The 18,906-nt window shown below is 30.2% G+C and overlaps 1 long non-coding RNA gene across 1 annotated transcript; it reads right to left on the bottom strand.

Moving 5' to 3' along the window:
* Positions 1-17,065: 17,065 nt before the first annotated feature.
* LOC149030601 (uncharacterized) lies at positions 17,066-18,424 on the bottom strand. Its single transcript, XR_016178563.1, has 4 exons — positions 18,382-18,424; positions 17,569-17,747; positions 17,259-17,419; positions 17,066-17,151 (listed from the first exon to the last, which is right to left on the bottom strand). It is a non-coding gene; the product is annotated as an uncharacterized LOC149030601 (long non-coding RNA).
* Positions 18,425-18,906: the final 482 nt, after the last annotated feature.

The following is an 18,906-nucleotide window of genomic DNA, read 5'->3' as shown; positions in this document are numbered from 1 at the left end:
GTTTTCGAATGGTTTAAACAATACAATAAACGCACGAACTTTTGTTTCATCCTAATATATTAAATTATATATATTGTTTATATATATATATAAGGTAGTACAGTACTTTAGAAATGTTCTCTTTGGTGGTTGGAAAAAGTACCTAAGGCGAAAGAAAAGACTACCGAATACATATGGAATCACACACACACACATATTACAAAGTCATACATAAATACATACATACATTGGAAGACTAAGATAAAGATAGATAAATGGAAGAATGCATAAGAGAAAGAGAGACGACACCGATGCACATGCGGCATGAGATGCGGTTGAATGAAACAACGAGACGATGTGCCGAGGATTCAGAAGATGAGAAGGTGGAACACGGTAGGAGGAGGAAGAGGAACAGGGGGTGGAGGTAAAGGTGGAACATGAGGTAGAGAATGAAGGGCGAGAGGGGGGTTGGTTTGAGGGTTGGATGGATCGTTTCTACGTCGCGAAAGCGAGCGCAGCAACCGCGTAAGCGCGAAGATGAAGAAGCAATTATTCTAATGGAGGCTTAGGGAGGATTGTGGCCGAGACAAGTGAGGTAATCCATGAATAATACCTGTACCTTTCTACCTAACCACCCCCCACCCCACCCATTCCACCTCTTACTTCCTCTTTCACTCCACATCTATCTCTTTCTCTTTCCTATGGCAGATCTACACACACACACATATACACAAACATATCTCCTCCCCCCTTCATCGCGTGTACGTTTGCGTAAGTGTGTGTATATATTATATATATGTGTGTGTGTGTTGTCCCTACTGCTTGATAATATTATGCTAAACTCCCTTAATCCTTAAATGCCACCTCCGAGGAAACCCCGATGTGGGTTGGTACAGTTTGAATATCTTGAATAACACGACCGAATTGTCCTTCCTCTTACCCCTTTATTCTCTCTCTCTTTCTATCTCTCTCTCTCATTCTCTTTCTCTTTATGTATGTTTCCTTTCTAACTTGGGCCAGTTTGTTCCTTCGAAATCGTCGTCCCTCGTATTCCTACATTCCTTGTCTCTAACTTAAACATCTTCCATGTATTATCATTCTTGATCTTTCAGATACTAATAGAACTTTGGACTTGACAATAATTCTATATTTTGTCAAAATACCATACGAAATGAAAATTTTGAAATTGCATGATTGTTCCCTGTATTATTTTTTTTAACACCCTGATTGCCATGTTGGTCATATGTGATCGGAGTGTTTGAACTTACTTACAATTGTAAAAGTTGAATGAAAATTGACAGTAAGCGTATTTTAAACACTTATCGTTAATTTGTATACACTTAGAAATAAAACGTGCCTCATTGAAAACATTGAAACATTGAACATTGAGAATGAAAGATTAATTTCTATGAAATGTTGATTAATAAAAATACTATCGTAACTTCCTGAGTGAAACAAATAAATTTAGTCAAAGTGTTAATTATGAATGTTAAGTATGAATTCTTTTATTTTCTTGTTATCACTTTCAAATGAAATAATTGAATACTATATTAAATATTTGATTTAAATCAATTTGTAATAATATTATATTTTATTTTGTTGATAACTCTCGTATTGATTTATTTTGTATACTTCTGTGAAATAATATTGAAAGTAATCTAGACAAGTGAATACTTTATACTTTTTTCTTATTAGAAAAAAAAGAAAAGGAAAATAGGGGACAACAAAAAAAAAAAGAAAAGAAAAGAAATGAAAAAAAGAGAGAAAGAGAAAGAGAGAGAGAAAGAGAGAGAGAGAGAGAGAGAGAGAGAGAGAAAGAAAAGAAATGAAAAGTCGATAGGAAGAGTATTATATTTCGGTGAAGGTAGATAAAGCTTTTCCCCGTTTGTGAGTGATACGATAGACGACGACATAGCTAGAGATTCAGAAAGAGATAGATAGAGAGATAGATAGGGGAAGAGAAAGATAGAGAAAGGGTGGTAGTACCGCAGGGTGCATCGTAGCGGAACTCGTGCAAGACCGCACGAAGCGGCTGACGATGCACTTAGGGATATTAGTAAAGCCTATAGAACGCAAAACCGCTGTGCGTCCACGTTCTCCACCTCCACCTCCACCTCCACCTCCACCTCTATCTCTACCTTTACCTCCACCTCTACCTCCACTTCTACCTCCACCTCTACCTCCACCACTTTTAACTTCTCAAACGTTTCGTTTGATTGTAAGTCGACGTAGCACTGAAACAAAAAAAAAAAAAACAAAAAAAACAAAAAAATAGTAAAAACGAGTATAGAGGGAAATAGAAAAGAAGAGACAAAAAAATAAAAATAAAAAAATGGACGGTAGCATCGGTGTGGTTTCGCTTAATTCGAAAATCAGTTACCATTATTCCCTTACATATTCGTTTTATTAAAGTAAGAATATTAGTATCGTCGTTAATCAAATGATAATCATTTGTTTATTTTTTTTTTGGTAAATATTTAAAACGGTATGCAATATTGAATATACTGAAATTCGATTATCATATTTTTGCAGATTTTTAAAGAATATAAATGGACATTTTTTTCTTGTTGTTATTTTTTTTTTTTTATATATATATATATATATATATATATTGAATGATATTTACGATTGTAGAAATGAAGTTTATTTGAAGCTTATGGGGCCTCGGGCCATTGTACAGAGATGGTTAATGGTTTATACGTGATTTTCATTCTTTTAGTAATTGCCCGAATAAGGAATTAATAAAATTTATTTTTGTAAAAATATTTATTTATTATACGGCCCACAGGGGAAAGAAAATACAGAATAAATAGATAATTATTCGCCAACGTTGTTGTTTTCTTTTAATTTTAAAATAAAATAAAAAATAAAATAAAAAGAAAAAAAAGAAGAGTAAAGAGAAATAATATAATTTATTTTTCGATCGATCAAGTAGATATATCCCAGGGTTGGGAGGAGTGGGGAAGAATTTGTTAAAAATAACATGATCCTTGTTAAAAAGTTAATTAATTACAATTGTAAATAATTTTCAATATCAATTAATATTTATATTCTCATCTATATAAATATGATAATTAAATTCGATCAACTTTTTATATTTCATTTATGTAATATATTCAAAATAACAAAAATAATTATTCTCGTTTTGTGACTTATAATAAATGAATAATATTATAACTTTCTTAATAAAATGTTATAATACATATTCCATTTATTTAATATAGATATACTACGAAAAATTTGAAATTAGAACATTAGATATACAAGAAACATAAATATATCCGTATATAATATTAATAATTAATATAATCTATAATATATTATATATATAAGGAGAGTGATAGAGTGAGTGAGTGAGTGAGTGAGTGAGTGAGAGAGTAAGATAGAGATATCTTTGATGCATAGTGAACTGGTAGGTTACTCTTAAACCCATGGCTCCTCATTACGTAGATTAAATTCTAGAGATGGTCTAGTCATAGACCGGGCACAACGTTGGACGTCCCAACGCTAATTACATTTGATACACGATCGTGCTATAAAGTTTCAACCCAGCGTTGTAGGATCCCGAAGCGTGTAATTATGAGCTCCGGATTTTCCACGCTATTAGAATAATCAATGGTTCGTGTATATATGCGTTAGTTGCGTTAAAACGGGTCAAGGGATACCCATCCCTTTCTCTTACCAGAGAGATAGGATAGATAGATACAACATATTCTTGATAATAAATTATTTCCAATGACAAAACGAATGATTTTTTATATCCTATCATGTGTAATTCAAATAACACATATCATTATCAAATGATTGTTTTGTTTAGTAAAAATATTAGATTTACCTTAAAGTTCTGCCCATTCTGACAAACACTGGGCTCAATTTTTCGTCTCTAGATGTAAAGACATTTTTAAAAAAATGCAATATACAAATGGTCATCAAGCTTTGGTATAAGAAGAAATAAATAATGATGATAATTATATTTTGATTCAATGAAATATTAGTCAATTCGAGAGATATGAAAATGAATGACTTTTTGTTTTATTCTAAAAACGGATAGAACTTGACGGTAAAATTAATATTTCATTTGTAAAAATCTCGTTAGAGTTGACCTTAAAAATACTGGCGGCCTTTATATTCGAAGCGATGAAGGAAACCAAACCACTTGGTGTTAGCTAGGGTCCAGTACCTGTTGCTAACCTACCGTGGACAGTAAGTATAGAGAGTTACCGAACGAGGTTTAAAGCGACGGACGGTCTTTTAATGAAACTACTTTGAACAAAAGGAACAAAAAAGAGGTACAAAAAAAAAAGGTAAGATAAAAAGAGAATAAGAGAATAAGAGAAAAAGTGAGAGTGAGAGTGAGAGAAAGAGAGCTATTAAGAATCGTTAAGCTAATGTGCTGTTTCTTTCGTGAAATCTCATTTGTCGACTCTTTTGAACGTGTCTCTTTAAAACTAACTTGCACAATTTATTTTTTTTATTTATATTTTCCTTTTTTCTTTCTCTCTCTCTCTCTCTCTTTTATAAATTAATTATTATTTCGTTAAATCTTTCTCGAATTTCCCTGTAATTTAATTATTTGCTTGTTTGTTTTGTTTTGTTTTTTTTTTCACGTAACAATTTATTTTCCAATAAGAAGTCATTCCATTTTATTTTTTATTTTCTAAAGTAGAATATATCTCTGGGATTGAAATAAAAATATTGATTTTTAATTTACAAGATAATAAATTACATTAATTTTGCTTCCCTTTTGAAATTTAAGAATAAATATCAATCTATAAGTTTATATACATATTCAATTTTATCATCATTAAATAAAAATAAATAAATGTATTTAAAATATATATATATATATATATATATATATATATATATATATATATATATATATACTTATATAATACTTTATGTATGATTTACGGTATATGTATGATATAAAGTTATACACGTACATGATGTTCAAATTTGTTCTTATATGAGTAATAGTTATCACGGATCAAGTTTCAAAAGTGACCTCGTAATTTGAGGTATATATATATATATGTATATATGTATATATAGATTACTACTCGTGAAATTATATGAATTTCTCTCAAGTACGATAAAGTCACATTCGGAATTCGTAATATAGTAGGAAGCTCTCGAATATCGATAAACGAAAGAGTTTTGTTAGTTTCTCTCTCCTGTCTCTCTCTCTCTCTCTCTTTCTCTTTTTTACTCCGTTTGTTTCTCTTTGCTAGAGTTTTTTTCGATCTTTAATAACGAGTTACTTCGATTGGGGATACTTCGATACTTTTTCTCTCGATTTCCTTATTGAGATAACTCAAGAAACTTTTTCTTTATGATGGAGGCTAGTCATCTAAAAGTGTAAGAGAAAGAGAAAGAGAAAGAGAGAAATAGAAAAAGAGAATATGAGAAATCGTAGTATAAGTATATAGACTCTAGAATGCCAATAACTCTCTATTATTTATATTAAACTTTTAGGAAAACTTCGATTTATTGCATCGGGAGTCGTAGTCGTAGTCGTCGTCGTCGTCGGAAAAACCTCTGGAGTGGTAAGAATCTTAAAACTTTGGACACTTTAAAAACTTAACAGTTTTCCACATCATTTGCGACAAAATATGTAGCTATCTATTAAACGGAAGTGCATTTATTCGAGAAAGAAAAGTTCAGAAGAGAGAGAGAGAGAGAGAGAGAGAGAGAGAGAGAGAGAGAGAGAGAGAGAGAAAAACGTAATATTAATAACAAATAAATTGATTAAATAAAATGTATTTGTGTTTAAAACAATATAAACACGAAAAGTTAATGAAATCATATTTAATTGAAAGAAAATGATTTTCTTTATTGAAATATCATGAAATGATATCAAATGTAATTGATCAAATAAACGTAATTAATTTATAAAACCAAACATAACGTTAATAATTAAACTGTTAAATTCACAATAAAAATGTAAAAAATCGTATAAATAAAAAAACAAAAAAAACAAAAACAACCAAAACAAAGAATAAAAAGAAAAGTACATTTCTTTTTTCTTCAATTTAATTACAAAATAACAAGTTAAGGATGATGGGGTGAGGGGGTTAAAAGAACGATACCAATTAGAAGGGAAACGTGTAGTTAACGACAAGCTAAGAAAAGTGTAACGAAAGAAACAAAAGGAAAGAAGGGGAATAAAGAAATAATAAAGAAATAGATTTCTATCGAAATCTCGTGGAAGGAAAAGCGGAAACATTCTGATAAAAGGGAGAGAGAGAGAGAGAGAGAGAGAGAGAGAAGGAAGAAAATGATTTACGAGAAAGATGGAAAACAAGAAGAAGAAGAAATAAAATGAAAGCCCAACCACTGCACCCCCTTAACTTCCTCCCTCTCCCCTTTTCTTCTACTCTTGAAAAAAAAACCAAATCGAAAAAAAAAAACCATAACAAACTAAGAAACCTGATTGCATCGATAGGAAGACTCTACTCTTGAACAAGTTTTACGGCCAATGGTGTATCATTTCGTTACCGGAAATACGAAACGTTATTTCCTTTTATTGCATCGTGGAAGATTTCGTTCTGTTCCGTTCTGTTCCGTTCTTTCCATTCGTTCGTTCGTTCGTTCGTTCGTTCAGCTCGTTCGTTTATCAATTAATATTCCTCGCGAAAATTCGACCGTTTGTAGGAAAGAGGAGATGAAGAAGAAGAAGAAGAAGGAGGAGTAAGAGGAGGGATGAAAGAGGGTGGATGAAGAGGAAAGGGGAAACCAGGAGATGGAAAGGGGGTAGTAGCTTCTCTTGAAATTCCATGAGCGTTCGTCGGTAGATTAATATTGACGGTTTCGTTCGAGATTGGAGAGAAGGAGGATAAAGAGAATCAGAAAGAGAGATAGAGAGAGATAGAGAGAGAGAGAGAGAGTGAGAGAGAAAGAGAGTGGGATGTATATGAGGAAGAAAGGGGGATGTGAAAATTTCATTTTCGTATCTTGAAACGAGTTCGACTACTACCAAACTCGAACTTGACCAATTTTATGAGAAAATGAGATATAATAATATTATATAATAATAATAATAATAATAGTAATAATAATAATAATAATAATTGATACAAGAGTAGAAATACCTTAATGTGGAAGAAGAAGATTTTGAGATTATTTTTATACTAATCTTTCTATTTCTTTTATGTGTTTTTTTTTTTTTTTTTTTTAGGAAGTTTTGAAATCAATTTGTAATAAGACAAAGCTTATTGTTAGTTCAGTTTGTAAAGGAATTTATGATTGTGTGTTAGTTATTTATTGAATTCTTTTTGATATTACAGATTCGTATAGTAGTCTATATATTATATTATATATTATTTACGTTACATATTTCGTAGATTATTATATTGATTTATAATACGATAATTTTGTAGTCATAAATTTGTCATTTATTACACTTGAAAATTGAATATATCCTGTATATATGTATATATGTATATATATATATAGTTATGGAAAGAAGGTTGGTGTGCAAATTGGAAGCCGCAAATATGCATTGTGCCGACCGTTTGTCATGCAAATGCGCTTTGCGGTTCACGCGGTAACGGAATGATGATTCGAAAGAAAGAAAAGAAATAAAAGAAGAAGAAGAAGAAGTAGAAGTAGAAGTAGAAGTAGAAGTAGAAGAAGAAGAAGAAGATGGAATATGGGAGAAGATATAAGGGAAAGATAAAAAAAAGAGTACGTGAGAGAATGAGAGTAAGGGAGAGAGAGAGAGAGAGAGAGAGAGAGAGAGAGAGAGAGAGAGAGAGAGAGGGATGGAAAACCGAGGTCTTCTAATTTATCTGGAATGCGAGTAGACGTCCTGCGAAAGTCAGCTGGTGGCTGGGGCAAGGAGTAAGAGCAATATCCATTAGCGAGTGCTGAATGGCTAGATGCTTCTGCTACTGTCTCGACGAGATGGAAGAAAGAGGATGGTAAGAAAAAAAAAAATGATAGAAAGATAGAAAGGAAGAAAGAAATTGGGGAGGGGGTGCTAGGAGAGATAGAAAAAGAGAACGAACTATCTTGTCGTTTATGTGTGTCCCTGTCTTTTTCCATTTACCATCCAAAAAAAAAAATACTAACACATACGTATGTTGTTATAAGGGTCGACCAACACTAGTTCTTTAAATCGTTCTTTTCAGTATTTCAAAAATAAAATGTATTTGTATCTCTTATAGTGAAATATAGTCTGATCTCTTTTATACAGTTTCTAATTGACTTATAGTTTTTAGAAAAAAAGTTAATTAATTTTGTTAAATTACGTAGAAACTTTTTTCTTAAAGATAATAACGAGTTATATGTTTCTTTTTCATGTGAAATAATTTGTATTAAATTGTTTGATTTAATAATATAAATTTATTAAGTATCTAAATATCATCGAAAACAATTTGTTCAATCACCTGTTAACACGCGTTTTCTTTTTTTCTTTATTAATTTTATTCTAACAATTGTTGCAAATCGATGATAGGAAGAATAAGTAATAGTGTGCGAGATGATTTTAATGATAATTGAAATAATTATCATAAACTTATACGAGTATTACTTTATTATTTCATCGAAAATGTTTACCCAATATCCGATAGAAATTAAAAATTCATATATTTGAGCCCGTTATTGTATCTTAATGGATAGAATTTTCTATATATATATATGTGTGTCGTTTATATAATGGTACATTGGTGTTTTATATACTTTCAAGATCGTTCGTCATCCTCTTTTTAAGTGACAAGAGTGTCACATCGTTTCTAGTTTCTCTCTCTATCTCTATTTCATCTAATCATATATATTTCATTTTAATTATTTCATTTTATACGTGTATCCCTTATAAACACATTCACTTTCATAAACATAACTTGTTTCAAATTGTATTTATTCATTTTTTTAATTCATTGTTTCATTCTTTGTAAATATCTTTATATTTATATTATTTATTAACTTTTTTCTTTTTTTCTTGTTTGACTGTATTCACTTCTTTGTATTCTTTCTTTTTTTTTTATTTAATAACAGGATTATCCCGTCAATAAAATAAAATAAAATAAAATAAAATAAATTATTATCAATATTAAATTAATCTAACATATGTTAATACAATATTATATATTATACTTTTTGAAGTATCTAAAAAATTTAGTGTATAAATTTTAAAGTTTTATTTAAATTTAATTATTATATAAATAAAAACAATATATATATATATATATAGAATTTATTTATTAAATAAATCTCGTTTATTCATCAACGAAATTCTAGAAACCTTTTTCACCAAACTTAACAAAAAAAAAAAAAAATCAAAAAAATCAAATATCTTTCAAATAGTTCGAATTCGATGTAAAAAAAGATGCAATCGTAAAAAGTAAACCAAGTAAACAAATAAAAAGAAGAAAAAAAAAATTCCTATGAAGTACACATTCCTCGGTGTGATTTTTTTTTTTCTTTCTTTTTTTCATAGTAAACGATATTCTCTCGAGAAAGTGAATGTGAGAAGCTGCTTTCAGGATAACGTTTCTCGATATCGCGATATCCATATCCTCATTCTACTTTTCTACTCTGACCCCTTTCCCCCTTTCCCCCTTTCACTTCACACCACCATCCTCTAACCCCACACCACCCCACCTCACCATTGAGTCTTACACTCCAGTTGAGAGGGTGAGTTTTTAGCTTGGAACGAACGACCGACCAATGAAAGTACAAGCCTTTTTCTTTTTTCTTTTTTCATTCTATCCAAAAGGTCAAAGGGAGATGAAGGGAGGGAAGGGAAGACTAGAGGGTGTAAAGGAGCAGGCTACGTTGGCATGAGAATGGACGATGCCTTTTTTTTTCCCTTCTTTCTTCTTTCTTCTTCTTTGAGAATTTACATAAGTAATGTAAGCGCGAGAAGAGGGGACAGGGGGTAGAAGTTGAGTGTTGAAGGTTGAGGATTGAGGATTGAGGGTCGAGGGTCGAGGCTTGGAAATGACTCAAAAATGTGGGTATGGTTCTTTGAAAAAAAGAAAAAAAAAAGAAAAGCTTAAACTCGAAACGCGAGAAACGTTGTTCTTAAAAAAAAAGAAAGAGAGAGAGAAAGAGAATTTTGGTTATCAAATTGTCACACAATTTTTTTTTTTTATCGTTATTTCCCCTATTCGATTATCTACAATATCGAGATATCATAAAGATAATAACAAACGAGATATTTAATCGGAATGAAATATCGTTAATGAAATGTGATTGTGTGTCGTTATAGATAGTGGTTCACGATTATACACGATATTATTGATTAGTAACTTAAAACCCGTATTTAAAATATTCTGATGGCAAAAAAAAAAGGAACCCCCCCCCCCCCTCCCAAAAAAAAATAAGAAAAGGAAAGAGAGACAAAAAGGAATAAAATAAATAATTGCAGATTATTATCATTAAACAAGTTGGTGTATAGGGGAAAAACGATGTTGTCGATAAAACATTGCAATGTAAAATATCGTTAAAGTTAAATTCGTTAAGTTCGATAATATCTTGGTAAAAGTATCAAATAAATTAATTTTCTCTTCGTTATTTTGTTCATTTTTATTTATTTATTTTTTTATTTATATTGACCATCTATCTACCTCTCGCGAGAGATGATTTTCTCTCTCGGCAATTTGCATTAGGAATGAGAGAAAGAGAGATGATATAAAGCATTGATTCATTCAGTTGATAATGTAAACTCGAAGGTAGGCAACTTTTTTGCCAGATTATCGGAGAAGCTTTCTATCTTTCTTCTTTTTTCTTTCCCTTTCTCTTTCTCTCTCAGTGCTCGATTCAGTCTCTCCATGATGCTTTGGGAAAAGGGTTGGGTAAAGGGTTTGGAAAACTCCTGGTCAAAATCGGGAGTAGGAAATTCGTTGAGAGAATGCGAACGAATGGCTCAGCTACCGGCACAACATGAAAGGGGCGGTAAACTCTGCCTGAAGAGACAGTTACGCTACTAATATGCAAATCTTATCATCCGATTTATTCGCATACTCTATCCTTTCCTATAAATCTATCTCCCTCTCCCCCTCTCTTTCTCTCTCTCTCTCTCTTTATCTCTATCCCTTTGTATATTTTTGTTTATTTATATTTTTACATGTTTTAACATACAATACAATATAGACCATTGCCAAATACAAATAATTAGTCATTTCGTTTATTTGTATATTTATTTCGCATCGATTAATGAACGAGATTAAAGAAATCATTTTTTTTTTTACTCTTACCATTAAACAAAAAATAAAGGAACAATTAATATCATACCTTTAATAACGAAAAACATTTTACAACGAAATATTTCTATTTAAAAAATATATTATTATATAAGATCGATAAGATGTTAGAAAGGAAGAATAAAATTTGATATAAGAAAAATAGAAGTGATTTTGTTTATGGAACAGTAACGTGAACATTCAACGGGACATACTTTCTGATACCATAAAGAAATATAAAAAGAAAGGTAGAAGAAAAAAAAGATGATAAAAAAAGATAAAGAAGAAAGAAAGAAAGAACGAAAGAAAGGAAGAAGCAGACCAAGACAGAATCGTTCCTTAGGGACGTTAGCGCTTGGTGTTCGCCCTTAAGTTCCTTTCGTATGGGGACCAAAGACCAGGATAGAATGGTTAGAGAGGGAGAGAGGTAAGGAGGGAAGGAGACGACTGATGGGAATGAAAAAAGAATGAAAGATAGGATAAACGTTGCTTTTTTCTACTCTAGAGGGTTCCAAAGGACTAGTCCACATTTCATACGAATGCGTTTGCCGATGAGACGACGTTAAATTTTGCTCGAGGAAGCGAAACCATTCTTTCTACGATTGCACTTTTCTTGACTGTGAGACTCTGTTAGAAAATAGTGAACCATTTCTTCTTCTGCGTATAAGAAATATTAATGTAGATTTAATATTTATTTTGTTAAAAAAATAATATGCGAAATCTGTGGTACATTTTAATAAATATTTAAAGCTATATTTAATTATAGAATATCAAATAGCAATGTATATATGTCATATTTAGTTTATATGTGTGCCTTCAGAAATGTCTTTATACATATATTATAAAAAGAAGTCATTGATTTGTTGTTAAATCCAACGAAGATCACCTGTAACAAAAAGAAAACTATATTAATCATACAATCAAGTGATATAAAGTAGCCTAACATATGAATCGTTCAATTCGCAGATGCACTTTTCAATTGAATTCTCTATTTACTTTTATCAAGTGTCTATCTACTGTTGCAATAATTTTAAATTTAAACACGTGATTTTACATTTACATAAAATATATATATATAAAAGGAAATAAAACATATTACGTTACAGAAAAAAGAAATTAAATCTATTAATTATTATAAAATACTTTTAAACTACTATTTTATAGAAAAGAAAAATTACAAGTTTAATAAAATACGATTACAGTGAAAAATCTTAAAGACAAAAAACAAAAAGAGAAATTATATTAATATTCACCAAAAGTTAATTGAACTTAAAAATTTAATAATAAGGGAATTTTCATGCCTTTGTCTCTAATTAACTAAAAACTTCTGAATCTTTTTGACGATTTAGACACGACTTTGGTGTCCCCAGGAGATGGAATGGTCCATCATCTCCAATTACAACTAGAAATTAATGACGAGCAAAGAAATAATACAATAAAATATAAAATATGACTAAAGAACTATTCTCGAAAGGTTTGAACATGATGTTGAACCTTTGAAAATAATTCAGTAGTCTGTAGTTACCCTCTTCAGCCACAATTATGTGGGGGCCTCTTCGGCATATGCCTCTTCATTCTTCATTCCCTGAAAACTGCATTTGGACATTTTCTACATGCGAACAAGATAAGATTTTTCATACTACTTTTGCAAATAAACTCGTATTTTGTTATGGTTCTAGTTCTCAATTATAACAAAATTAATTTACATTTCGCGTTCACTTTTCTAGCTCGTGGACCATCAATGAATTTAGAGTTCATTGACCATACACGAGAACATTTAATCGAATGTCCAAGCAGATAATAATTTCCCTCGATGACCTAATAACACTTCGCACTATTAACGTCGTGTAAAAAAACCGAATTGAAATAAATATTGCAATAAATTTAATGCATTTTCTTGCAATACTTTTATTTCATTAATTCGTTATATTTAATTATATCACATATTTCTAGCTGTAAGAGGAAATCGCGATAGTGCGTAGTGCTAATCCTGAAATACTGAAAACTAAGTATCAAATGCATCAAAGAATTTGCGAATTTGATTCGATTCTATCTCGTTCGAGATAAAATCGAAGTAGAAATAAATCTTTCAAATGGTTGCAAATACCTTTGAATCATGATACATAATAAAGATCACAGAATAGTCATAAAATAAATGAACAAATCAAGCATAATAGAATGAGATGATCAAATTTTATAGCAATTCTGTATAAGCCAGGAGGCGGAATTTCCACTCCGGAGTGGAAGCAAGAAGTCTAATGCCTTTCCTGGGTCCTACCTACTTAAAATTAGAGTTTTCACATTCATTCAAAAAAGGGTGCTACCTGCCTGCCTATTATCCATATTTTTACCCATTTTAAGAAAAACCATACATACCCACCCACTCACTCCACGGTTCTCACACATACCACCAGGGTGCAAAAGCCTAAACTAGAGAGCATGCCCGGGGCACCTCTGACACCCTAGTTTAACCACGTTTTATAAATTTATATGCTAATGGGTATACGTACTTTTTGCTGTAATCGATTAATTCAAAAATACTGCTATATACTAGTATATAATAACATACTAGTAACATACAAGTATATCAAAGTTTCCACATATAAATGCAGTAACTCTACTATGCAAAACGATTATTTAAAAAAAGAAATTAGAAAAAATTAATATAAATAGAAAAATACAACCATGTGTATTTTTTATATCGCACCTAATTGTAGATGTACTGTAGTAACTATAAGCAGTACTTTAAGTATTAAATAATGCATTAATTAAAAATTATCACGAAACAATGTACAATACACACTACCTAACACGCACATACAGGTGTACAGTACATCGTGCAACCACTAACCCAATGACAGCCGCTAATACTGGAAAATCTTAAAACTAAACCCACACTAACTGTTTCTTACCTATCCGTGTAACACCTGGGCACACGCATAGATGAGAACGCAGAAAGTATGGGGGGAGAAACGGGAGATTAATATATTAGAAGCTGAAAATTCTGATCTAAAAAATTGAATTAAGACATAAATACATAAATACATAAATACATTTATATAAAAATTCATCTAAGCGACTAAGGACTTTACAAGTTACTTCATAAATAATGACTTTAAATATTATTTAAAATAGTTAATGAATATATTTCAAAACCTCGGACGACTCCTTTCATTAAGTTGGCTGTTCTAACGAAAGAACTGGGCTTTGAGCCGCCACTTAACTGCCAAAGTCTATCGGTCGCGAATGAGTTTGTCTTCTTGCTCATTTATTGAATATATCAAAGTATCGACATATCAAAATTAATCTCAATTATATAAACTATAAACGAAGCAATGCATGTAAGACATTTATTACATGCTTTTCTGGACGAAAACGAGTAAATGAATGCTCGATTTCATCACTACTGACCACGAACAAAACACGTAATAAAAAAGAGAGTGCATTTATTAATTGCATTATTAATTAAATGGATTTAACTGATGAGACAAGAAAACCTATCCTGAACTAATAATAAAACATACAATAAAATATACAATTTTCATGAATAACTCCTAAAAAGGAATTACTCATGTGCTCGTCAATAATTTATTTAAATAATTACAACCAGTAACTCGTGCCGATTTGGACCTTTCATCCTCGGCATGATTGAGCACTGGAGGGACTTCAAATACAAACTCACGGTTTAAGAAGTTCTGCGAAGGCTCCCAAACACTCCTACTTCGCAGCAAGTATTTTAGTCTGACGATGGAAGACGATACTCGATTTGCCATTGAAGAAGATCCATCGAAGAACTCATCCAACATCTTTGAAAGGAAGAGAATCCATGGTTATATCTGTAAAATAAAATAGAACAAAACGAAAAGTTATCTGAAATATTATTAAAAATCATATAAAATAAAATCAAATAAAATGTTAATAAAAATGAGAATACTTACAATGCTTTCTAATGAGGTGAAGCTCAATTGCACCATGGTAATGCACCTCGCGTGAATCTAATTAACGCGATATAAACGAAAATAAGAAACCATAGATGAGTTTTTTTATCGCGAAATCGTAATTTTATTATTCGACGAACAACACTGACTCTAATTCGCGTTTGATTTTAACTTATTACTCGCCCGATCACTGATTCTACAACCAATTCAAAGACTGCATTGCACGCTGTTTGATGTTACCATTATAAACACTGCACTACTACTATTGCACTACAATACTATTAATATCATTACTATTAAAGAAAATCATTAAAATTTTTAAAGAATTATTTAATACCAAAATATACTCACTTTAAATCTTTATTGATGAATGCACAATTTGTCTCCTATCCTTACGATAATGATGACAATGCACAAATAATGACTATAAAACTGCATTACATGCAGTTAATTCAACTAACATTAGATTCATTTCAAACTTTTTTGCTACATATATAAATATATAAAATACAAATAGTATTATTTTTTTAAATATATGTTAATTTTTAATGCTGTAATGAAATATGCATAAATATTAATTCCTCTCCTCTACCCACTTTTTCATTTAAACAATGTTTGTAAATTTTAAAAAAATAGTGAAAAAATCTAGTGTTAAACGAATTTCTAAATGAATTTAATAAATAAAATGTGAATATATACCATTCCAACGATGATCTGAAACACAAATAAAAACAATATTATATAAATCGTTGTTATATAAAAATTACTATAGTTATTGAGAAAATGTTTAATAGAAAAATATACTACCTTGATGGATGCAGGATGAATGCAGGATGAGCATCCTACCCTTAGGATGACGATGAGCACTCGTTTAAACCGAATAAAAGAAACTTGCGAGTTTCTTAACCGAGCAAACGAAACTTTAACATGCGACGATCAACACTGAATCTACTCTTGTCGACTTTTTTATATTTTATTTTAACACGATGCAACACACGAGAACCTCATTGCCTATGCGCTCGATTGCAATGATTTTCTGAAACATAACAAGAAAAAGAACAATTAATATCATTGTTGTAATAAAAATCCATTGAAGTTATCATAGAAATTTTTGATAGTAAAATATACTTACTTTTAGTCTTCGTTGATGATTGCAGGATGGGTATCCTACCCTTAGGATGACGATGTATAAAATAAAATTAAATAAAAAGTCTGAAAAGAGCTGAAACATACTAAAGACTATATTACAATATTTCGTGTAAATCATTTCTGAAGGCAGGGCACACATTAAAACCTTTGAATATTTTTGATAAAATATTCAATGGTAAATATCAAAAAATAATTTAATAATCTATGAGAATTGACATAATTAAAAGTTAAAGTTATTAAATATTTGTGAAATTGATCAAAGTATGCAACTATTTGCTTGCAATATTACCTATCAAGTATGTTATGTTAGTAAAAATATTAATTCAAAATCTTTAAAGTTGTCTAAATAAAACAGTAATTGTATCAGCAAACTTAATAAAGAGTAACATAAAAAATAAACCAGATTTTATACCATTCTATGCAATGAAAAGTTTTTTAAACTATTAAAATCAAAAAGATAACGTTAGAAATAAAATTATTAAATAATTTAATACGCCTCTTTTTCGTTTATGTTGTCTTGTTAAAGGATAGAAGACGAATACGAGGTACGATACTACATAACCTTGGTAGAGGAGATCTCGGGAGTGTCGAACGCTCGGCTATTATACCTATGTTATCGGCTGTTTACGTTTTGTCGTCGACTCGAGAAATACCTGGAAATATAAATACACATTTATAATAGCTTATATGCCGAGTGTATTGTTTTCTTATTTTTCCTCTCTCTCTCTCTCTCACTCCTTCTCTCTCACTCTTTCTGTAGTATTTCTATATGCTTATATGCTTATACTTAAAAAAAATAATGCTCACCTCGCCGTATCTGGAGAAGATAAAAAAACTTGCCACAAGGTAAAAAAGATTAGTGAATTCGTGTTATAACTCTTCCCATGCTTAGAAAGCTAAAAAATAAGTAAAATATGAAAAAACTCACGTATAACATTCGTTATATATAACACCATATATATAACAGGAAGGTGTACGTTAGATAATTAATTGAAACAATTACCTGAAATTAACGGGATAACAAAATCCGCTGCAACACGTATACAGATGACAGATTAAAAAATTCGAAAGATTCGCCATATTGAAGTGCATAAAACAGGCGCATAAGACTGGCGCGAAAATACTGCATGCGCGAAAATGATGCGCAGTAGATCTTCTTTCCATCTATAATAAAGAAATATTTTTGAATGATTAAAAATACGATATAGGAACATAAAATTGTCAAAATATACTAAAAAAATCAAAATTGATCCTTACATTCTTTATATATTATAATAGGAAGGTGTAAAACCTACAAAATATCTTTTAATTACCTGATTTTAACGAGACGATGACACTCCGATGTGTTCTCCACGAATAGCGCCATGAAACTAAAGAATTCGGACGAAAGACTGGCTGTGATTGGCTAATTCATTTTTTTGAACATGAAAAGGGTCATCATAGCTTCTTACACGTACAGAATCTGACCTTCTTCATGACCACGCTGGTCAAACTACATATGATAATTTATTTATTAAATAAATTAAAAATCATTTCTATTTTTCTAATAAATGTACACATAACTTATAAATATTCTAAAAGTAATAAATTGAATAAAGATAAAGCAGATATTACGAAAACTTTGTCGTTTTGCATAAAAGAATACAATCGTATGGAAGAGAATTGTCGATATAAAAATGTCTAATATGAAATGCAGCATATGAAAGAATAAATTCCCAAAATATGTATCGATAGAGAATCCTTACAATTTAAATACTTTCAGAGATGCATAATTTTTTTAAAAATATTTACAACAACGTTTATACATGATTCACACGAAGATCATTCTACATGATTTCTATACTATAAGATACTACATTCTCTTTATTCTATTCATTATTTTTAGAGTAATTATGTATAACGTGTACGTTTAATTTCTAATCAAAAAAAGAAACATAAATTTATAATAAATCAAAATTATTTTCTATTTAATGTACCTTAAATCTTATGAAATATTTAAACTAATATATATGCATAGAAACAATCTGAAATGTAATTAGAGAATATTAGAATGATAAAATAATTGTTAAATAATTAATACAAGTGCATATTGTTATCTAATAACTCATTACATATGATCTATGTACCTTTCTCTTCAAGATTCACCTTTTAACTGAGGCATTATCCTCTGTGAAAATGCTTTTATTCAATGTTGGTTATGTTATTTTTCAAATGTTGCCCATGTGTATGTAACAAAATAAAACATTCTAATTAAAAAGAGATTCACATTATAACTTTCTAATTTTTACACTTTTTTTACTAGTACTTTACACACTTTTACTTGTAAATATTATAAAAATAATGAATAGAATAAAAAGAATCCATAATGTAAACATTATCTCATTGCATAAGAGAAAATTGTCATGTAGAAAAGAAACTTTGTCAAAGAAATTTGTAAAACAATTGACAATCGTTCGATTGCCAACATTACATAAGTCCCTATTATCTTTATGGATAACGTAAGAATTTTTTTTATGATAGGGATTTATCTTTATAATACTGGCATTTGAACGATTGTCAATTGTTTTACAAATTTCTTTGACAAAGTTTATCTTCTACATGATTATTTTCTCTAATGCAATGAGATAATGTTTTTATTGTGCATTCTTTTT

Source organism: Polistes dominula, unplaced genomic scaffold, assembly GCF_049000335.1.
Source record: "Polistes dominula isolate Pdom_NZ unplaced genomic scaffold, Pdom_raw_medaka contig_11, whole genome shotgun sequence".
In the NCBI taxonomy this organism is placed as follows: Eukaryota; Metazoa; Arthropoda; class Insecta; order Hymenoptera; family Vespidae; genus Polistes; species Polistes dominula.
Note: the sequence above shows the minus strand (reverse complement) of the source record. Positions and strands in the feature narration are given on the sequence as shown.